Source organism: Thalassophryne amazonica, chromosome 19 (assembly GCF_902500255.1).
Source record: "Thalassophryne amazonica chromosome 19, fThaAma1.1, whole genome shotgun sequence".
Taxonomy (NCBI): domain Eukaryota; kingdom Metazoa; phylum Chordata; class Actinopteri; order Batrachoidiformes; family Batrachoididae; genus Thalassophryne; species Thalassophryne amazonica.
The window spans coordinates 23,563,406-23,586,979 of NC_047121.1; positions in this window are offsets into that span (position 1 = coordinate 23,563,406).

The window sequence follows — 23,574 nt, forward strand, 5'->3', positions numbered from 1 at the left end:
CCCAAACATACACACCCAGGAGAAGTGCAAACAAATCAGAATCATCAGACAGTTAGGCATGGTCGAGGAAACAGGCAGGTGGTCAAAAAACACAAAGTGGCAAGCAGGATGAGAAAACGCAGGTACAGAGCTGGAAACAAAGGCACAAGGTGCAGTGATCTGAAGTTGAAACAGTACAACCATTGACGCTTATATACACCCTGGTGATGAGCTACTGATTAGAAACAGGTGTGTGGAAAGCTCCAGAATAGGATGTTGCCCAAACAGTACCACGAAGCACAAAGAGAGGCAGACAAGAGAGATAGGGAAAGACAAAGCCCAAGCAGGAAAAACCCAGCAAGAGAAATGACAAACAGCAAAAACAACCAAACCTTAAACAGAACAGAACAAACATAATACAAAAAGTCTGAATCCTGACACCGGCGGCAGAGTGGAGTGTGTGCAACCATCCAGGAGAGGACAAACCCACACACAATAACAAGAGACAAAATCAAACAAACAAGCAGACAGAAGAAAATCCAAACATGTACCAAAACTCAAAACTCCAGCCAAATGGGCCGCTGGGCAGAACCACCACACTTCAACTGTTTATTTACATGGAGAGTCAGAACCAACATTACTGCATTTGTGGTTTTATTCTTGTAGTGATCCCAGTTGTGTTTTTGTACTTCAGTGTGAGGAAGTTAGCTCCTTAGCCACAGCTGAATTCCAACTGTCATTCTCTGGACATTTGGATAGTTTTATCACCTTTGTGAGAGGCAACAGATGACGCATAACCTGTGGTACTTTGCACACGTAGGTTTTATTTTATGAAAACTTACTGCCCAGCAATACTTGGGAAGAACCACAGATAGTCAAGTGTTATGTGTGTGCATGTGTCTGTGTGTGTGTTTGCTGTATATGACTTAATGACTTCTTTTTAACTTCATCCTGTCATCGCTTATACCATATACATAAATACATACATCTTCAACTGTTTATCTGGGATGGGTTGTGGGGGCAACAGCTCCATCAGGGGATGCCACACTTCCCTTTGCTGGGACCACATTAACCACCTTTGGACTGGGGGATTATGAGGAGGCTAGTGGGGACTTATAATCTCTTCACCTCGTTCTGGGTCTGCCCCGGGGTCTCCTCCCAGCTGACATGCCAGGAACACCTCCCTAGGGAGGTGCCCATGGGGCATCCTTATCAGATGCCTGAAACACCTCAGCTGGCTCCTTTCAATGTGAAGGGGCAGCGGCTCTACACCGAGCCCCTCACTAATGACTGAGATCCTCAACATATATCTAGGGTCAAGTCACCATCCTAAAGAAGCCCATTTGGCTGCTTGTACTTGCGACCTACTTCTTTCGGTCATGGCACAACCCTCATGACCATAGGTGGGAGTAGGTATGAAGACTGACAAGTAGGTCAAGAGCTTCACCTTTTGGCTCAGCTCCCTTTTCTTCATAACAGTATGTTACAACGAATGCAACACTGTTCCTGCTGTGCTGATTCTCCAGCCAATCTCACAATCCCTGCAGTCCCTTCAATTGTGTACACATCCCCAAGGTGCTTGAACTGCTTCACTTGGGCCAAGACCTCATTCCTTACCAATCCATCATTTCCTGCTATGAACCATAGCCTCCAGTTTAGAGGTCCTGATCCTCATCCCAGCTGACCCGTGAGTGCTGGGGATCACAGGCCAATGTACCATCTGCAGTAAGCAGTGATGAGTCCCTGAGCCCACCAAATTGAAGACCCTCCTCCCCACAACTACGCCTCAATATCCTGTCCATGAATATCACAAACAGGGTCATATGGGCTTTTGATCAAATATCTAGCCACATTGGTCTTGGAGATTTGGTTGGAGAATATCTTTGGACTGATTTGTTCTTCCTTGACCTTTTACTAACCTGTTCCAAATATTAATCACATGGAGACACAAGTAAAATTCTCACCAGTTTCTGTGAAAATTTGTCCAGCCATTTTTCACCCATTTTTGTCATTTTGTTCTCTTTCACACACACACACACACACACACACACACACACACACACACACACGGGTACAACTACAATACTATGCTTGCATGGCAGCACATACCAAAAATAAATGAATCCCACTGAAAAAGGAACCATGAATTAAATATGCATGTCACTGCACAAGATCACAGTTCATCAGAATTATATTTTTCTTATAAATCTCATACAACAATGTACACATGTACTATACATACAGTAGTATTCAGAATAATAATAGTGAATTATTGAATTCAGAGTTTGGGGGTCGTCTCACAAACTGTCTGTGGCCCTTGGACCCAAATAGAACAATTTTACTCTCATCAGTCCACAAAATATTCCTCCATTCCTTTTTAGGCCTGTTGATGTGTTCTTTGACAAATTGTAACCTCTTCTGCACGTCTTTAATTTAACCGAGGGGCTTTGCGGGGGATTCTTGCAAATAAATTAGCTTCACACAGGGGTCTTCTAACTGTCACAGCACTTACAGGTAACTCCAGACTGTCTTTGATCATCCTGGAGCGGATCAGTGGGTGAGCCTTTGTCATTCTGGTTATTCTTCTATCCATTCTGATGGTTGTTTTCCTTTTCTTCGACACTTCTCTGTTTTTTTTTGTCCATTTTAAAGCATTGGAGATCATTGTAGATGAACAGACTATATTTTTTTGCACCTGCGTATAGGTTTTCCCCTCCTCCAATCAACTTTTTAATCAAACTATGCTGAAAAATAGGGACACCTGATTCACACCTGTTTGTTCCACAAAATTGATGATTCACTGACTGAATGCCACACTACTATTATTGTGAACACCCCCTTTCAGGCTCGGACTGATAATCTGTGATTTGGGAATTTGCCCGGTGGGCCGCTGCACGTTTAGACGTGCGTGGGCCGGCCTTCCCATATTTATAGAGATTATGGAAATATAGTGTTCTCGAGCTGCTCACTGCTGTCAACACGAGGAAGTCTGTGATCGGTGAAGCTACAGCATTTAATCGGCGCAGCTGCAGAGCCACTTCCTGAATTTGTGTCAAAATAAAAGTTCTGTAGTGTTTCATACACGGCGCAGTCTTATTCTAGGTTTCAGTTTTGTTTCCGTTTGATCATACAGCGGAGACTTACATCGAGCACAATGATTGACATGACCAACAGCCAATGACAATGGAGAAGCATACAGGGTGGCCAATCAGATTGCAGGAAGAGCAGGCGGCCGCTCCCGCCCCTGTGAATGGATTGAGACCTCTGCGCCTGGACTTCTCTCCGCTCTCCTACTGATTATAAGGTTGGAATCATTTCTTTTATCTTAATTAACTGTGCTTTACTTTTGTTAATCTTAAATGCAACAGCTACGGACTTCAGCTCCTTAATTTGCTGCTGTGTGAATCATAGCAGTGGTTACACATTACCTCTCTCTCTCTCTCTCTCTCTCTCACACTCACTCACACACTTTGGAGACACAAAAACATTTTTCCGCTTGTGTGCATTTGCTTCCGTTTTGTCAGACCCGCACCAGAAAAAAAAAAATATTAAGGGGGCGATGAGTTTATCATCACCCCCCCCCCCCAAAAAAAAAATAATAGTGCGCACCAGAGGAGACGTGCGCTCCTGGAAAGCTCGTGTATTTACACTGCACCGTTGTAAGAGACTGACCAAGAGTGAAGAGTGATGACAGTATTTTTTTTTATTATTATTTGAACGTATAGACCCTCGGTCAAGTGATCTTCTGCATACCACACAGAGCTGGTGTTCTGTTGAGATGAGGTGCGCCAACTTTCGACACTCTGAGCTGTGATGTACCTTGGCATTGTCCAATAGGAACGACGCGTCGGGCCAAAACACGGAAGACTCGTGGCAGAAACCACTGATCTCTACAAAACATTAACGTGTGACAGGACTGCTCATTTATAGAGCAGTTTTCTGAAGAAAATCATTGGAAATGTTTTTTTGTTGTTGTTACCTCAAAATTTCTAATTACTGTTAAAAAGGTTTAGAACACTTGTAATTAAAATAGGTAAATAAATCAAAAAATGATTCTTTAGAAACCTTTCATCTGTATTAAAACCACTTGTTATTTCAGATTAGATAATTTCTTGTTTAACATAAGGAACCTCAGACATTTATTTTTAGACAAATAAAATAACATGGAAACTTGTATATTTTTTGAAGTCTGGTAGATTATTTATATCTTATTTCAACCAGAAAAACAAACACTAAATAAATACAAGTGTTTATTGTAAATACAAATGGAAATAATTTAACAATGACTGCAGTGTGATTGTAAAATAGGATTTCTGTGACATAAACCTCATGATGTTATATATATATATATATATATATATATATAGTCATTTAAACTTGTAATTTTGTCAAAATATGTAATTGCCTTTAATGTTATCAGGACACCCCCTCGTAGCACCGGGTCCACGTTTTGTACTATGATCAAGGTGAAATGACAGTTAAAGTGTGTGTTTAGGTGTGTGTTCATGGTGTTTAGGTGTATAGTATTTGTTCATTGGGGGTTCGGTATGGACGGGTGGGTGTGCGTGTTTGGGGGTGGATTCGTCGGGCCAATAGTGGGCTGGTCCAGAGGAAAAATGCCAGGGTCGAAATTTGTTCCCAGTCCGACCCTGCCCCCTTTTCTACTTTTTTTTTGTTTTTTTAATAAAAGCCCAATTTCATAGCCTTAAGAGTGTGCATATCATGAATGCTTGGTCTTGTTGGATTTGTGAGAATCTACTGGTACCTTGTTTCCCATGTAACAATAAGAAATAAACTCAAAACCTGGATTAATTAGTCACATAGCACTACTATTATTCTGAACACTACTGCATTTAAATCATGTGAATCTGACTCTTTTCAGTGCATATCTTCACTTACAGGACTGAGATGCATCCTTCATTTTCATGGGAAAGAAAGCTGCATTGATTTCCTGCATTCCAAGCAGCCTTCAAAATTAGATGGCTGAGTGATGCCACTGTGACATATAAGGCTGACTAGTGTAGCCATCGAAGGATGCTGCCCCTGAATTGAGACACAGACTGATTTATGCATTGATGTATCTCAGTGAGCCAGTTTGCAGTTTCAAGTGAGTAAAAACAAACTATCTTAATAACTACACAACTCTATGGCACTCGGAAATTGATATAATGATTTCTCTTAACTGCTATTTTCTGCTTAACTGCTACAGAATATATAAATTCAATAGATTTGTTTTTTTTGTCCCCTGCAATGAGACCACACAGGTTAATTAATGAAACACACAATGAGGAAACAAACATATCTCTTGCTAATGTAACTTTTTATGTGCCTTGACTTTGGGTTCAGTACATGTATACTGTGCAGCCATTGAACTCTCTGAGATCCTGTAGCAGCTGCATTCAGCAGGTGTTGTGCTGTTTGTGAGCTTGCTGCCTGTATGATCCAAAAGCCAATTTCAAACCAGAGAACAATGTAGCTGACAAAGCTACAAGCACTCAGATAAGACATTGCCATTATGGACCAATTCAGAAATGTTGGCATATGAATGCCATGTATGCACCTGCACTGAATTGTGGATACAAATTTATCCAAACATTGCAGGTGGCCAAAGGTTTGTTCCATATTCTTTATTGAAGACACTGATTTTTTTTTTTTTTTTTTTACCACATTTTGTTGTTACAACCTTATTTCAAAATGGATAAAATTGTTTTTTTCCTCAAAATTCTACACACAGTAACCCAATAATGACAACTGGAAAAATGTTTTTATTTCATATTTTTTTGCAAATTTATTAAAAAGAAGATTTATTAAAAAATAAATCACATGTACATTAGCATTCACAGTTTTTGCCATGAAGCTCAAAAATGAGCTCAAGTGTATCCTGTTTTGATGGACCATCCTTCAGATGTTTCTTCAGCTTAATTGGAGTCCACCTGGGGTAAATTCAATTTAAGGGTGATTCTTAGACTACGGGCACTTATTATGTCCTTTGATCATATTGTATGAAAAACAGAAAAAAGGGGAAATTTCACACTTTTATAGTTATCTTTACAATGAAAGTGTGTTAAGAAATTTGTTCTAGTAGTCTATGATGACTTTTTCACCTTTTTTCAGCATCATTATATGCAAATATTGCCGTTTTGTGCTTGTCCCACACCCAGACTTTTGATCTTCAATGATAAAAATGAATGGTAAAAAAACATTTTTTTTCTAATGTTTTAAAATATCTCTGAATAAAATATCAGTAAAATAATCAAAACATAATTGGAGTATTCAATGTCATACAACTGTTGTGATTTTTTTTAAACAAAATGTAGTTGTCCCACACTATTGCTGTAATTTCCACCACAACACTGTAATGTCCCTTTAAACAGTTTGTTTAACAGATAAACAGTGACATCAGAGCGCATGTATATAGCGCCAAATCACAACAAACAGTTGCCCCAAGGCTCTTTATATTGTAAGGCAATGGTGTGGTGGAAATTACATTTACAAGGCCAATAGTGCCCGTAGTTAAAGAATCACCCTTAAAGATATGATTTGGAGAGGCACACATATGTGTACATATAAAGTCTCACAGTTGACACTGCATGTCAGAGCACAAACCAAGCATGAAGTCAAAGGAATTATCTGTAGACCTCGGAGACAAGGTTCTCTCAAGGCACAGATCTGGCGAAGGGTACAGAAAAATTTCTGCTCCTTTTTAGGTCCCACTGAGCACAGGGGCCTTCATCATCTGCAAATGGAAGAAGTTTGGATCCACCAGGACTCTTCCTGGTGCTGGCAGAGTGATCGAGTGAGAAGGGCCTTAGTCAGGGAGGTGAAAAAGAACCTAATGGTCACTCTCTCAGAGCTCTAGCATTCCTCTGTGGTGTGTGGAGAACCTTCCACAAAGTCAAACATCTCTGCAGCAATCCACCAATCAGGACTGTATGGTAGAGTGGTCAGACGTAAGCCACTCCTTAGCAAAAGGCACATGGCAGCCCACACGGAATTTCGCAAAAGGCACCTGAAGGACTCTTAGACTACGAAAACAAAATTCTCTGGTCTGATGATACAGTAGTGTTCAGAATAATAGTAGTGCTATGTGACTAAAAAGATTAATCCAGGTTTTGAGTATATTTCTTATTGTTACATGGGAAACAAGATACCAGTAGATTCAGTAGATTCTCACAAATCCAACAAGACCAAGCCTTCATGATATGCACACTCTTAAGGCTATGAAATTGGGCTATTAGTAAAAAAAAGTAGAAAAAGAGGTGTTCACAATAATAGTAGCATCTGTTGTTGATGCTACAACCTCAAAAGTATTATGTTCAAACTGATTTTTTAGCAATCCTGTGAATCACTATACTAGTATTTAGTTGTATAACCACAGTTTTTCATGATTTCTTCACATCTGCGAGGCATTATATATATACTGCAAAATATAGTGAAGATTCATCCCATCCTGTCTATGGCTGATGGAAAGACCCTGATTCATGCATTTGTCTCTTTTGGCTGGACCACTGCAATGTTCTATTTTCTGGATTACCGCAGTCCAGTATTAGGGATGTCCAGTTGGTCCAAATGCTGCTGCTACACTCGAGAAAGGAAGCAAAGAGTTTGATCACATTACATTTGTGGCATCTCTTCACTGGTTTGCTCACTCATCACTTATTTTCAACCACTTATCCAGGATTGGGTCACAGGGGCAACAGCTCTAGTAGGGGACCCCAGACTTCCCTTTCCCAGGCCACATTGACTGGGGGATCCTGAGGTGTTCCCAGGCCAGTGTGGAGATATAATCACTCCACCTAGTCCTTGGTCTTCCCTGGGGTCTCCACCCAGATGGACATACGTGGAACATCTCCCTAGGGAGGTGCCCAGGGGACACCCATACCAAATGGCTTTACCACCTCAGCTGGCTCCTTTCAACAGAAAGATGCAGTGGCTCTACTCTGAGCTACCCGCAGATGAACGAGCTTGTCTCCCTATCTCTAAGGGAGACACCAGCCACCCTCCTAAGGAAGCCCATTTTGGCCGCTTGTACCCACAGTCTAATTCTTTTGGTCATGGCCCAACCCTCGTGACCATAGGTGAGAGCAGGAATGAAGCTTGGCCAGTAGATCGAGAGCTTCGCCTTTTGGCTCAGGTCCCTTTTCATTACAACAGTATGGTAGCGTGAATGCATTACTGACCCTGCTGCGCCAGTTCTCTGGCAAATTTCATGCTCCATTATCCCCTCACTCGTGAACAAGACTCGTTAACAAGGTACTTCAACTCCTTCAAGACTGCAAGACTGCATTCCCTACCTGGAGTAGGCAATCCATCAGTTTCCTGCTGAGAACCATGGTGTCAGATTTAGAGGTCTTGATCCTCATCCCAGCCGCTACACTTTCAGCTGCAAACCGATCCACTGAGTGTGAGAGGTCACAGGCCAATAAAGCCATCAGGACCACATCATCTGCAAAAAGCAGTAATGAGACCCTGAGCCCACCAAACTGGAAACCCTCCTCCCCGTGACTACTCCTCGATATCCTGTCCATGAATATCACAAACAGGATTGGTGACAAAGTGCATCCCTGGCAGAGGCCAACCCCCACCTTAAATGAGTTGGACTTACTGCCGAGCACACCAACACAGCTCTAGCTTTGTGAGTACAGAGATTGGATAGCCGTGAGACAGTAGCCCCTCACTCCCTACTCCTGCAGCACCTCCCACAGTATCTCCAGGGGCAGTGGTGGGCACAGTTCCGATAATTTGATAACTGATAATCATTGAAGATAAAATTTTCATTATTGGATTATCTTTTCAGATAACTTTGAAAGCCATTATTGGACTAATTATCTTCCGCTAAATTTTTGCCCGATAATTCTTAGACCATTAATGGGGTAAACAAAGCTTAACAGATACAAACATTTATACAATTTAAAATCAGTTGAGCATCTACCTGTTAAACATTTTGTAACAGATGTGTAGTTCTACCCTCTGCAAAAAGAGGAGAGCTGCTTCTAGAAGAAACTGCTGTATCCTCTGCAGACAAAGGAGAACTGGTCACCAAAAAAAAAAAATCCATATCAATGGACAACAAAACACATAGACCATTTTGTATATATTGTTTAAAATGTGCATTTGTGTTTATTGTTTGAACCTTTTTGTTGTACAGCCTTTCACACAAGACCTCAAATTACTTTCATAAAGTGTCAAAACAGTTGTTTATTATAGTTTGCTGTGTGTTTTGAATAAATGTGTGGAAAATTATTTTTCGCTTTATTTTTTCCTTGCCTATTTTTGAATGTAAACCTTTATTACACTTATAAAACACAGCAAAAACATATATATTCTGAAAGCACAGGTTATCCTGAAAAAAAGAGACATAAAACTTGATTGTGGGATGCAAGGAGATGCAATAATAACAGCAATAATAGCACAGCAATAATAAAACATTTATGCCAGGCGAGTGAACTGTCCAGAAAAATGCCCTCAGACCCCAGAGGGTTAACTTATGGTTCAAATTTTAACAAAACATATTTTGGACAAATTATTTAAATTAATGTCATGTCTGAAGTTTTATGATGTGAAAATATCAGATATATGTTTTAGTTTTAAAGCAATGCACTAATTTTTAAGGTTTTAGTGTAGACATGGTGTCTCCAGATGCATTATGGGTATAGGATAATCTCAGTATGTTCACAACATGAAAAATGCTTTTGAGACACTCTGATCAAGCTCCATGGATAAAAGCATTAAACTCTATTGCCTAAAACTCTTGTGAATATATTCTCTGGGTTTATAAATGTTATTGTGTTTGCTTTTATTAACTTCTACACATCTTAAACATAGCAGAGTAGCAGCATACACAGATTATCTGGAATTTTGCTTTGACAAGTCTCTACTGCCATCTACTGGCTAATAGTCTTCATGGCAGTATTCAAACTGAAGCTGGGCTGATATTTTCAATCACTGGAGGTTCCAGCTCAAATTGTATGTACCACAGAACCACACGGTGTAAAGGTTCAGAGCACACGATTTATGTTCTCACACACATTGTACATTCAAAAACATCAGACTCATGTTTCCAGAAGCAAAACGTAAACAGAAGCTTTTTTTTCAAACTTAATTTACAAAAACCCTCGATGGGAGACATCAAAGTTTAAAAAAACCCAAAACAAAACAAAACAAAAACATTACAAGACAGGTCTGCGGTGTTTGCACAGGCACAGTGTGAAAGGTGGTTGTGAGATGTTAAACGCAGCTCGTTACTCCATGTATACTAAACAATGCAGGACTTGGCTTTTTTTTTTGTTTGTTTGTTTGTTTTTTGAAAATGCCTGTTTTTACACCAACACATGACACATGACACATGTCACATTAACGTGTTGGTTTACATAATGAATGACTCAACCAATCAGTGTTTAGCAGAGGCACATTGTACCCAGAATCATTTGTGATCTGTCTGTGTTTGTACAAAACTTCAGAATTAGTGCATTATTCAACATTAAAAGATAGTTATATTTTAACTTTGTACAAATGACAGAAATTACATTAATCATCAGTATTCATTTTATTTATATACCAAACCATAACTCAGCATTGCTTTATTTTCCAAGACCATCTGAGCAGGAAATATAAGATTGATCTGAACAAGCAGATGGCTGTGAAACTGAGGCATAGGAACTGTCTACAGTGCAAAACCAAAAAGAAACATCAGAAACAAATATTCAATAAATTCAGGTGTGGTGTGACAAAATACACTGAACACATCAATGGTCTCCTGCTGGTAATACTACATCACTCAGTTTGGACAAATGTGCAAAAATTGAATTTTAGTGATTTTTTTTAAATTATTGAAATCATTAAAATTCAATATTCAATTTTGTGTCACTATAACAATGACGCTATTGAAAATTTAAACAATTAAAAATTCACTTTTTTTTTTTAAAGGCAGTTTTCCAAACTGAGTGCTATAGTATAACCAGCAGGAGACCATTGATGTGTTCGATGAATTTGGTGACAACACACCTGAATTTATTGAATATTTTTCTGCTGTCTCTGTTCGTTTTTGTATTTTGTAGATGCTTCCTAGGCTTCAGATTCTCAGCCGCCTGCTTGTTCAGATCAATGTTGCTTTTCCAGCTCAGAGGAAGGTTCATATGGATAAAAATAAAGTTGCATCTCGTTGTCTACGTTCCTGAAGTTAGAAACTATTGTTGTTTGTTTTTCTACAATGTTTCTCTTCAGATTTATTGAGCTGTGAACTTGAAATCTGTGAATATCTCTGTAACTTTACCAGAGTCTCCTTGGGAGGTTTCTCTCATCCCTGAGATTGACAGCTATGTTACCATTTGACAGGTGTACCACCCCAAACTCCACACCTGACACTGTCCCTGGAGCAGGTCATGCATAGGCAGAGCACTTGATACAGGCTCACCTCATCACCTCACCTGTTGTAGTCAAAAAAAAAAAAAAAATGGTGATAGAGTTTGGGATCAAGATTTCCTGCAGTAACTGATGCATAAAATGAAATCCATATACTACATAAACTGATATATATATATATATATATATATATATATATATATATATATATATATACACTCAACAAAAATATAAATGCAACACTTTTGGTTTTGCTCCCATTTTGTATGAGATGAACTCAAAGATCTAAAACTTTTTCCACATACACAATATCACCATTTCCCTCAAATATTGTTCACAAACCAGTCTAAATCTGTGATAGTGAGCACTTCTCCTTTGCTAAGATAATCCATCCCACCTCACAGGTGTGCCTTAGACTGCCCACAATAAAAGGCCACTCTGAAAGGTGCAGTTTTATCACACAGCACAATGCCACAGATGTCGCAAGATTTGAGGGAGCGTGCAATTGGCATGCTGACAGCAGGAATGTCAACCAGAGCTGTTGCTCGTGTATTGAATGTTCATTTCTCTACCATAAGCCGTCTCCAAAGGTATTTCAGAGAATTTGGCAGTACATCCAACCAGCCTCACAACCGCAGACCACGTGTAACCACACCAGCCCAGGACCTCCACATCCAGCATGTTCACCTCCAAGATCGTCTGAGACCAGCCACTCGGACAGCTGCTGAAACAATCGGTTTGCATAACCAAAGAATTTCTGCACAAACTGTCAGAAACCGTCTCAGGGAAGCTCATCTGCATGCTCGTTGTCCTCATCGGGGTCTCGACCTGACTCCAGTTCATCGTCGTAACTGACTTGAGTGGGCAAATGCTCACATTCGCTGGCGTTTGGCACGTTGGAGGGGTGTTCTCTTCACGGATGAATCCCGTGTCACACTTTCCAGGGCAGATGGCAGACAGCGTGTGTGGCGTTGTGGGTGAGCGGTTTTCTGATGTCAATGTTGTGGATCGAGTGGCCCATGGTGGCGGTGGGGTTATAGTATGGGTAGGCGTCTGTTATGGACGAAGAACACAGGTGCATTTTATTGATGGCATTTTGAATGCACAGAGATACCGTGACGAGATCCTGAGGCCCATTGTTGTGCCATACATCCAAGAAAATCACCTCATGTTGCAGCAGGATAATGCACGGCCCCATGTTGCAAGGATCTGTACACAATTCTTGGGAGCTGAAAATGTCCCAGTTCTTGCATGGCCGGCATACTCACCGGACATATCACCCATTGAGCATGTTTGGGATGCTCTGGACCGGCGTATACGACAGCGTGTACCAGTTCCTGCCAATATCCAGCAACTTCGCACAGCCACTTACAGATGTGTTGCACTGCATGAGGCAAATGGTGGTCACACGAGATACTGACTGGTATCCCCCCAGTAAAACAAACTGCACCTTTCAGAGTGGCCTTTTATTGTGGGCAGTCTAAGGCACACCTGTGCACTAATCATGGTGTCTAATCAGCATCTTGATATGACACACCTGTGAGGTGTGATGGATTATCTCAGCAAAGGAGAAGTGCTCACTATCACAGATTTAGACTGGTTTGTGAACAATATTTGAGGGAAATGGTGATATTGTGTATGTGGAAAAAGTTTTAGATCTTTGAGTTCATCTCATACAAAATGGGAGCAAAACCAAAAGTGTTGCGTTTATATTTTTGTTGAGTGTATATATATGTGTGTGTGTGTGTGTGTGTGTTGTTGTTGTTTGTTCAGCTACTCCCCGTTCATTCGGGGTCACCAGTTTCACTCAGAGAAACACACGCAGGAGCTGGTGTTCCAAAGAGGTGTCCCATCCAAATACTAACCAGATGTACTGCTTAGCTTCAAGATTTGATGGGATCAGGCTTACACAGAGCAGACCAGCTGATGCTTTCAGTATTCACATTTTTCAATTAACAGTTTACAAATAATTCATGACTTGCAGCTGATTCACATTTTGGGGCTTAACAGTGGCACTTCTGCTTCCTTGACAGAATACAGGAAGTAAACTCATGCCACACTGGCCTGTGTGTTATTTTATTGTTTGTGTCATCTGCAGTCCCCAGTTGGTCAAATCTGTCTTTTCCAACCCCCATGGGAGTCTGTTAACAGCTCTGGACTTTGTTTTTGATGGCCTTTCCACAGTTCCCATAAGACACTCTGAGTCCTTTGCAGGATGGACTGTTGTAGGAATATTCTCTTAAGTGAAACAGCAAGTGCATGTAAAGAGTGACAGGGACAGGTTTTTGAAGGTCAGGGACTGACACTGTGCTATGAAGACATTACAAACCTGTTACAGACATACAGTAGTGTTCAGAATAATAGTCGTGCTATGTGACTAAAAAGATTAATCCATGTTTTGAGTATATTTCTTATTGTTACATGGGAAACAAGGTACCAGTACATTCAATAGATTCTCACAAATCCAACAAGAACAAGCATTCATGATATGCACACTCTTAAGGCTATGAAATTGGGCTATTTATTTAAAAAAGTAGAAAAGGGTGTGTTCACAATAATAGTAGTGTGGCATTCAGTCAGTGAGTTCGTCAGTTTTGTTGAACAAACAGGTGTGAATCAGGTGTCCCCTATTTAAGGATGAAGGCAGCACCTGTTGAACATGCTTTTCTCTTTGAAAGCCTGAGGAAAATGGGATTTTCAAGACATTGTTCAGAAAAACAGCGTAGTTTGATTAAAAAGTTGACTGGAGAGGGGAAAACCTATACGCAGGTGCAAAAAAATTATAGGCTGTTCATCTCCAATGATCTCCAATGCTTTACAATGGACAAAAACCAGAGACGCATGGAAGAAAATGGAAACCAACCATCAAAATGGATAGAAGAATAACCAGAATAGCAAAGGCTCACCCATTGATCAGCTACAGGATGATAAAAGACAGTCTGGACTTACGTGTAAGTGCTGTGACAGTTAGAAGACAGTTACAAGACAGTGTGAAGCTAATTTATTTGCAAGAATCCCCCGCAAAGTGCCTCTGTTAAATAAGATGTGCAGAAGAGGTTACAATTTGCCAAAGAACACATCAACTGGCCTAAAAAGGAATGGAGGAATATTTTGTGGACTGATGAGAGTAAAATTGTTCTTTTTGGGTCCAAGGACCACAGAAAGTTTGTGAGATGACCCCCAAACTCTGAATTCAAGCCACAGTTCACAGTGAAGACAGTGGCGCATGGTGGTGCAAGCATCATGATATGGGCATGTTTCTCCTACTATGGTGTTGGGCCTATATATTGTATACCAGGTATCATGGATCAGTTTGGATATGTCAAAATACTTGAAGAGGTTATGTTGCCTTATGCTGAAGAGGACATGCCCTTGAATTGGGTGTTTCAACAAGACAATGACCCCAAGCACACTAGTAAACAAGCAAAATCTTGGTTCCAAACCAACAAAATGAATGCCTCGCAGATGTGAAGAAATCATGAAAAACTGTGGTTATACAACTAAATACTAGTTTAGTGCTTCACAGGATTGCTAAAAAAGCAGTTTGAACATAATAGTTTTGAGTTTGTAGCGTCAACTGCAGATGCTACTATTATTGTGAACACCCCCCTTGACTTTTTTTTTTTTTACTAATAGACCAATTTCATAGCCTTAAGACTGTGCATATCATGAATGCTTGGTCTTGTTGGATTTGTAAGAATCTACTGAATCTACTGGTACCTTGTTTCCCATGTAACAATAAGAAGTATACTCAAAACCTGGATTAATCTTGTTAGTCACATAGCACTAGTATTATTCTGAACACTACTGTATTAAAGGACATCCATCTGATTGTATTTTCCAATTTTGAATGATTGCTCTCCTCCATGCACTCATCTCAGCACTGTTGGACCAGCCTCCTTTAAAAGAATAAATGAAGTGTTCTGATACAAAACCCAGTAACTCCAAAAACAGAAATTTGCAGCTGAGTCCAACATGCAATTCTCCGTACTGCAACACATGGAGTAAATAAAATAATAATAATAATAATAATAATAATAATTAATAATAATAATAATAATAATAATAATAATTTACTGAGGTTTGGAATATGGCTGTAACATAACAAATTATGCATAAAGTTAAGCACTGTGCATACTTTCTGGATGCACTGTAGATTAAAATAAAACTTTGACTTGATAAAAGAAACTTGGATTTCAACTGATTAAATCAAAGTAGGGATGAACCCGATGGGCTCAATGCGCACATCACATCTGGTCCCCACCTCCTCTGCTGGGGTGGTAAAGGAGGTGCGCACACACACACACAAACACACACACACACACACATACACAGGTAAAATAGTGTCTGTTTTTGAGAGTGATGCTACATACAGGAAGTGAGGACATCTCTTATTATTATCCTATAATTTCTTTTTTATATCATCACAGAAGGAGCTGCTAAACTGCTTTTCATATTGCCTGGCAATGTTTTACAGTGACAATGAAAATCTACTAGTGCGTTGCACATAGATCCATGAGCTATAGATTGGGAACTGTTTATAAAATAGGTAGCTGTCATTTTGCAAAGGCTGTAATAAATTGTTTCTATAATGAGTTGGAATGGCACATTATTCCAAAATGCTTTTAGAAGCAGAGACAATAGACTGTTTCACAGATGCCTCCATTTTGGATTTGGCACAATGCTGGGATTGCTTGGGGACAGCGTGCATTGTCCGCCTTTTCAAACGTGTTGGATAAGTTATGATCCTTTAGTGTTAAGGTTCCCTGAAACTTGCAGGACTTTGATGCACGCACTTGCATGCACTGTGTTGTGCAGGAGAGTAAACTCATCTCAATCCCAATGTAAATTGGTGTAAATTGGTTTACAATGGGTGCACGTGCACAAAGAAAATTTTGAAATGTTCAAAATCTCCATCATGCATTAATGACATGAACTTCAAGTGAACATTGCACAAACAAGTCAGAAACACTTTGTGTGAGTGCAAGTAATTATCAGCGCACCACATCAGAGCGCAGCTTGTCTGAACCATTATGAGATGTTAAATCTATCATAAATGTACTTTTATAGCTACTTATATGAAGGGATGAAAATGCAACTGTTTTACCAAGCCATTACAATATCAACATGACAAATAATTACCTTTTTAGATGGCTCCAAATACGTTCTCCACCTCATTAAGCATGTGCAAGAAAAGAAGCAACTGGAGTGCTCCTCTGTGATTCCGGAAGCAATTAGAAATGTTTTCAACAGCAAACTCAGAGAAAATGATTAATCCACTCCAAAATAATTATTTTATATACGCAGCATCCAGCGCACAACGCATGGCAGCCAGTGGAACAAAGCACGGCATCCAGCTGGGAACACAGTGGGTGGGATCATCACGAGTGGCTTCGTAAGAAACATTTCAAGGTCTTGGAGTGGCCTAGCGAATCTCCAGACCTGAACTCAGTAGAAAATCTTTGGAAGGAGCTGAAACTCCAAATCTTTCAGGTTTGGAGTTTGGAGTAATGATGTGTATGGAGGAGTGGGCCAAAATCCCTGCTGCAGTGTGCAATCTTGGTCAAGAACTACAGGAAATGCCTGACCTCTGTAATTGCCAAAAATGGTTTCTGTAAAAAATATTAAGGTCTGTTTTTCAATTGTATCAAACAGTTATTTTATGCAATAAAATGCAAAGAAATTGTTTTAAAAAAATCACACAATGTGATTTTCTGATTATTATTATTATTTATTTTTTTTTAACATAGATTTTGTCATTCACAGTTGAAGTGTACCTAAGATAAAAATTACAGACCTCTCCATTCTTTGTAGGTGGGAAAAATTGCAAAATCAACAGTGGATCAATTACTTATTTGCCTCACTGTATTCTCACCATTGATAAATTTAAAGTTTCCAATTCACTCTGCATGTCTTTGGATGTGGGAGGAAGCAGGAGCATCTGGAATGAACCGACAGAAACATGAGGAGAACTTGCAAACTCCACACAGAAAGACCCAGGTGGGAAGTGATCCCAGGACCTTCTTGCTATGAAGCAATAGTGCTTACCACTAAGCCACCATGCTGCCCCTCCTCTTTTTCAAACAAGCAAAATTTAAAGGGAAAATTTGCACCATGTGCCTGCTTTTTGGAATTTGACATGGTGATCAGTAGCTGCAATTGCAGGCTTCCCACTATACCTTTTATCAGACATGGATTGTGTTTCAAGGCACTTGGTATGGATGTTGGAGATCATGTGACATGTTGTAAGGCTGTGATGACTAGGGATGAGCGAGTACACCACTATCTGTATCCGTATCTGTTCAAACATCTAAATTACCTGTATCCGTATCTGTACTTGGACTGGGTGGGGCTTAAGCCGGACGTGGGCATGATCTAACCCAAAATGGCTTGTGCTTAAATCAGTACATTATTTTAAGTCTGAAATTGATATGGATTGATCAGACGTTGTTATATTTCTTGTTTATTTGAAAACTATTTACAGAACAGCCTCAATATTGAAACTCAAATCAATGTTTTTGATCACAAAAGTAAGAGAACTATTTACAGAACAAGTTTTTTTTTTTTTTTTTTTTTTTTTATGAACTCAGAACATGAATGAATAACAGAACAGCCTTAAAACTGACATTCAGTGTACAACCCCAATTCCAATGAAGTCGGGATGTTGTGTAAGATTTAAGTAAAACAGAATACGATTTGCAAATCTTCTTTCATTCCTCTTTCATATTCAACTGAATACACCACAAAGACAATATATTTAATGTTCAAATTGATAAACTTTGTTGTTTTTGTGCAACTATTTGGTCATTTTGAAATGGATGCCTGCAACACATTTCCAAAAATTTGGGACGGGGCAACAAAAGACTGGGAAAGTTGATGAATGCTCAAAGAACACCTAATTGGAAACATGTGAGTGTCATGATTGGGTATAAAAGGAGCATCCCCAAAAGGGTCAGTCATTCACAAGCAAAGATGGGGTGAAGATCACCACTTTGTGAACAGCTGCATGAAAAAATAGTCCAACAGTTTAAGAACAATATTTCTTGATGTTCAATTGCAAGGAATTTTGGGATTCCAGCATCTACAACCCATAATATAATCAGAATATTCAGAGAATCTGGGGAACTTTCTACACGTAAGCGGCAAGGCGGAAAACCAACATTGAATGCCCGTGACCTTCGATCTCTCAGGCGGCACTGCATTAAAAACCAACATCATTGTGTAAAGGATCTTACCGCGTGGGCTCAGGAACACTTCAGAAAACCATTGTCAGTTCACACAGTTCGTCGTTACATCTACAAGTCAGTGTCAATGTCAAATTTATTTATATAGCACATTTAATATAGAAAAACTGCCCAAAGTGCTGGACACACCCAAATAATAATAATAATAATAAAAACACAGCAGGAACAAAATGGCTAAAATGATAATTACAACCAAATCAGGAATCGGTAGCTTGAGTCGAAAGCGAAAGCAAACAAATGAGTTTTTAACCAAGACTTGAAGATGTTTAAAGACGGGGCCATATGGACATTCAAAGGAAGCCTGTTCCAGAGTCTCGGAGCTGCCACTGAAAATGCACGGTCTCCCCTGGTTTTCAGCCGGGATCTCGGCACTTCCAGAGTCAGTTGATTGGCCAATCTCATGTTTTGACCTGGAGCATGAACCGACAGAAGCTCGGAGAGGTAAGAGGGAGCCAATCCATTTAAACATTTAAAAACCAACAGCAACCATTTGAAATGAATCCTGTAACTAACTGGAAGCCAGTGCAGAGAGGCCAGTACAGGAGTTATGTGGTCCCGCTTTCTGGTGCCCATAAGCAACCGTGCTGCGGCGTTTTGGACCAATTGTAGATGGTGAATGGACATTTGATCTAGCCCACAATACAGGGAGTTACTGTAGTCCAAACGACAGGTGACAAAAGCATGAATCACTCTCTCCAAGTCAGCCCGGGGCAAATAAGATTTAACTTTACCATTTAACTTTACCACTTTACCAAGTGCTACCATGCAAAGCAAAAGCCATACATCAACAACATGCAGAAACCCCGCCGCCTTCTCTGGGCCCAAGCTCATTTGAAATGGACAGACGCAAAATGGAAAAGTGTGCTGTGGCGTGATGAGTCCACGTTTCAAATTGTTTTTGGAAATCATACACGTTGTGTCCTCTGGACAAAAGAGTAAATATACCATCCAGATTGTTACCAGCACAGCATCTGTGATGGTATGGGGGTGTGTTAGTGCCCATGGAATGGGCCACTTACACATCTGTGATGGCACCAACAATTCTGAAAGGTACATCCAGGTTTTGGAGCAACACATGTTGCCATCCAAGCAATGTCTTTTTCAGGGACATCCCTGCTTATTTCAGCAAGACAATGCCAAGCCACATTTTGGACATGTTACAACAACGTGGCTTCGTAGTAAAAGAGTGCTGGTACTAGACTGGCCTGCCTGCAGTCCAGACCTGTCACCCACTGAAAATGTGTGATGTATTATGAAGTGTAAAATACAACAACGGACCCCGGACTGTTGAACAACTGAAGTCGTATACCAAGCAAGAATGGGAAAGAATTCCACCTACAAAGCTTCAACAGTTAGTGTCCTCAGGTCCCAAATGCTTATTGAATGTTGCTGGAAGGATAGATGATGTAACACAATGGTTAACATACCACTGTCACAGCTTTTTTGAAACGTGTTGCAGGCATCCATTTCAAAATGAGCAAATATTTGCACAAAAACAATAAAGTTTGAACATTAAATATCTTGTCTTTGTGGTGTATTCAACTGAATATAGGTTGAAGAGGATTTGCAAATCATTGTATTCTGTTTGTATTTACATTTTTTCACAACGTCCCAACTTCACTGGAATTGGAGTTGTAGTAGGAAATTATGAACTATTAAGAGCTGTCATACTCAACACAATTTTATTTTTGTTAATTTTATGATCAAACTGTGATTTTTTTTCAATTATTTATTTATTTTTACTACCTAACATTCTTTTTTTTCCCACACAAAGTTAAACAATATAGATTAAGGTGTGTTTGAGTGTGTGCATGTGTGTGTCTGTGTGTGCATGTGTGTATGACTGAGATAGAGATAGAGAGGTTGTTCAACTGACCATTTTTGTTGGGGAAGTGTCATGACACGGACCCACAACAGCGGGCGTTAATGAAGGGACAATGGAATAGCCAAAAAGTAACAATTTAATGTTGTGAAGGTGCACAACGTGATACAGACAGATACAAATATGTGTTATATCAATCCAACAAATGGTGACGTGTGGCAGGCTCGAAGATAGGAGACGTCCGGTGAGAGAGAAGCCGGAACCCACACAAGCCTCACCACCAACGGACCTGAAGAACACCGGAGCCGCCAAGCCCTGCGCCCCAGGTGGCCACTGTCTTCAGCAGTCAGACCCGGTACTGCTGGCAGAAAACAGAAATAGTTCTGGATGAGTGTGAGTCCGCACACTCAGTAATCCCACAGTCTGTGTTCAGTTAAGGAGGGAGAACCTCCACCTCCAATCACACACTCGTGCAGCTCCTGAATTAACCACTTATCTGAGTGGGGTGTGAGGCGAAGCCGTCGCAGTCCACACCAAACGCCAACTCCGCAGATAAGGCACACCACAGGAAAACGGCTGCAAAAAGAGATCAGACTAATACTCAAAGTTTAAGTCAGCAGAGAAAATTACCTGTATGGTAGACGATTTCTCGGCGAGGAGGTGGAGTTGCAGTCCGGTCTTTATTGTGGTGGTGATGGGTGACAGCTGGTGTTGACTGATGACAGCTGTCATCTCCAGCGGCTCCGACGGCCTCTCTTGCTTGGAGCCGGCACTCCAAGCAGGGCGCCATCTGGTGGTGGTGGGCCAGCAGTACCTCCTCTTCAGCGGCCCACACAACAGGACCCCCCCTCAACGGGCGCCTCCTGGCGCCCGACCAGGTTTATCCGGGTGCCGGGCGTAGAAGTCGGCCAGGAGTGCCGGGTCCAGGATGAAGCTCCTTTTCACCCAGGATCATTCCTCGGGACCATACCCCTCCCAGTCCACCAGATACTGGAAGCCCCGACCCTTGCGACGGACGTCCAGAAGCCGACGCACGATCCACGCCGGCTCCCCGTCGATGATCCGGGCAGGAGGTGGTGCAGGTCCAGGGGTGCAGAGCGGTGAGGTGTGGTATGGTTTGATCCGGGACACGTGGAAAACAGGATGGATCCGCAGTGAAGCTGGCAGCCGTAGCTTCACTGCGGCCGGGCTGAGGACCTTGGTGATGGGAAAGGGTCCGATATATCTGTCCTTCAGCTTGTGTGATTCCACTTGAAGGGGGATGTCCTTCGTTGATAACCATACCTCCTGCCCAGGCTGGTATGCAGGGACCGGGGAACGCCGGCGGTCTGCATGGGCCTTGGCCCTCGTCCGGGCCTTCAACAGGGCAGAACGGGCGGTCCGCCACACCCGGTGGCACCTCCTGAGGTGGGCCTGGACCGAGGGCACACCGACCTCACCCTCCACAAGCGGGAACAATGGGGGCTGATACCCCAAACACACCTCGAACGGGGAGAGGCCAGTGGCAGATGACACTTGGCTGTTGTGGGCGTACTCGATCCAGGCCAGATGGGTACTCCAGGCCGTCGGGTGCACGGAGGTAACGCAACGGAGGGCCTGCTCCAACTCCTGGTTGGTCCTCTCTGCCTGTCCGTTCGTCTGGGCGTGATACCCGGACGAGAGAATCACGGTGGCCCCCAGTTCCTTGCAAAAACTCATCCAGACCTGAGAGGAGAACTGAGGGCCACAGGTCTGAGATGATGTCCGCTGGTATCCCATGCAGACGCACGACGTGGTGGACCAGGAGGTCTACTGTCTCCTGGGCCGTAGGGAGCTTCGGGAGGGCCACGAAGTGGGCCGCCTTGGAGAACCGGTCCACTATCGTCAAGATGGTGGTGTGGCCCTGGGACGGCGGGAGGCCCGTGACAAAGTCCAGGCCGATGTGGGACCAGGGGCGATGAGGCACCGGTAGGGGTCGGAGGAGTCCTGAGGTCCTCTTGTGGTCTGCTTTGCCCCTGGCGCAGGTGGTGCAGGCCTGGACGTAGTCCCGGATGTCGGCTTCCATAGACGCCCACCAGAAGTGCTGCTGGACTACTGCCATGGTCCTACGCACTCCAGGATGACAGGAGAGTTTGGACCCATGGCAGAAGTCCAAAACCGCAGCTCTGGCCTCTGGTGGGACGTACAGCTTGTTCTTCGGGCCGGTCCCCGGGTCCGGGTTCCGTGCCAGGGCCTCCCGGACGGTCTTCTCCACGTCCCAGGTGAGGGTGGCCATGACAGTGGACTCGGGGATGATTGTTTCTGGGGGGTCTGACAGCTCGGCCCTGACTTCCTCTTCATGCACCCGGGACAGTGCATCCGACCGTTGGTTCTTGGTCCCGGGGCGGTACGTAATCTGGAAGTCAAAGCGCCCGAAGAACAGTGACCAGCGGGCTTGCCTGGGGTTCAACCGCTTGGCGGTCCGGATGTACTCCAGGTTCCGATGGTCCGTGAAAACCGTGAAGGGCACCGTCGCTCCCTCCAACAGGTGTCTCCACTCTTCAAGAGCCTCCTTCACTGCCAAGAGTTCCCGATTGCCGACGTCATAATTCCTCTCAGCCGGGGTCAACCTGCGGGAAAAATAGGCACAAGGGTGGAGGACCTTATCGGACTCCCCGCTCTGGGACAGCACGACTCCTATCCCTGAGTCAGAGGCATCCACTTCCACTGTGAACTGGCGAGTAGGATCGGGCTGCACCAGAACTGGCGCAGTCGAGAACCGGCGTTTCAACTCCCTAAACGCGGCTTCGCACCGATCCAACCAGGTGAAGGGGACTTTAGTGGAGGTCAGGGCTGTCAGGGGGCTAACTACCTGACTGTAGCCCTTAATGAACCTCCTGTAGAAAATTGCAAAGCCGAGGAACTGTTGTAGTTTCCTACGGCTTGTTGGGTGGGGCCAGTCTCTCACCGCCGCAACCTTGGCCGGATCAGGGGCGACGGAGTTGGAGGAGATTATGAACCCCAGGAAGGACAAAGAAGTGCGGTGGAACTCGCACTTCTCGCCCTTCACAAACAGCTGGTTCTCCAACAAGTGCTGTAGGACCTGACGTACATGCTTGACATGAGTCTCAGGGTCCGGAGAAAAGATGAGGATGTCGTCTAGATACACGAAGACAAACCGGTGCAGGAAGTCCCACAAGACGTCATTAA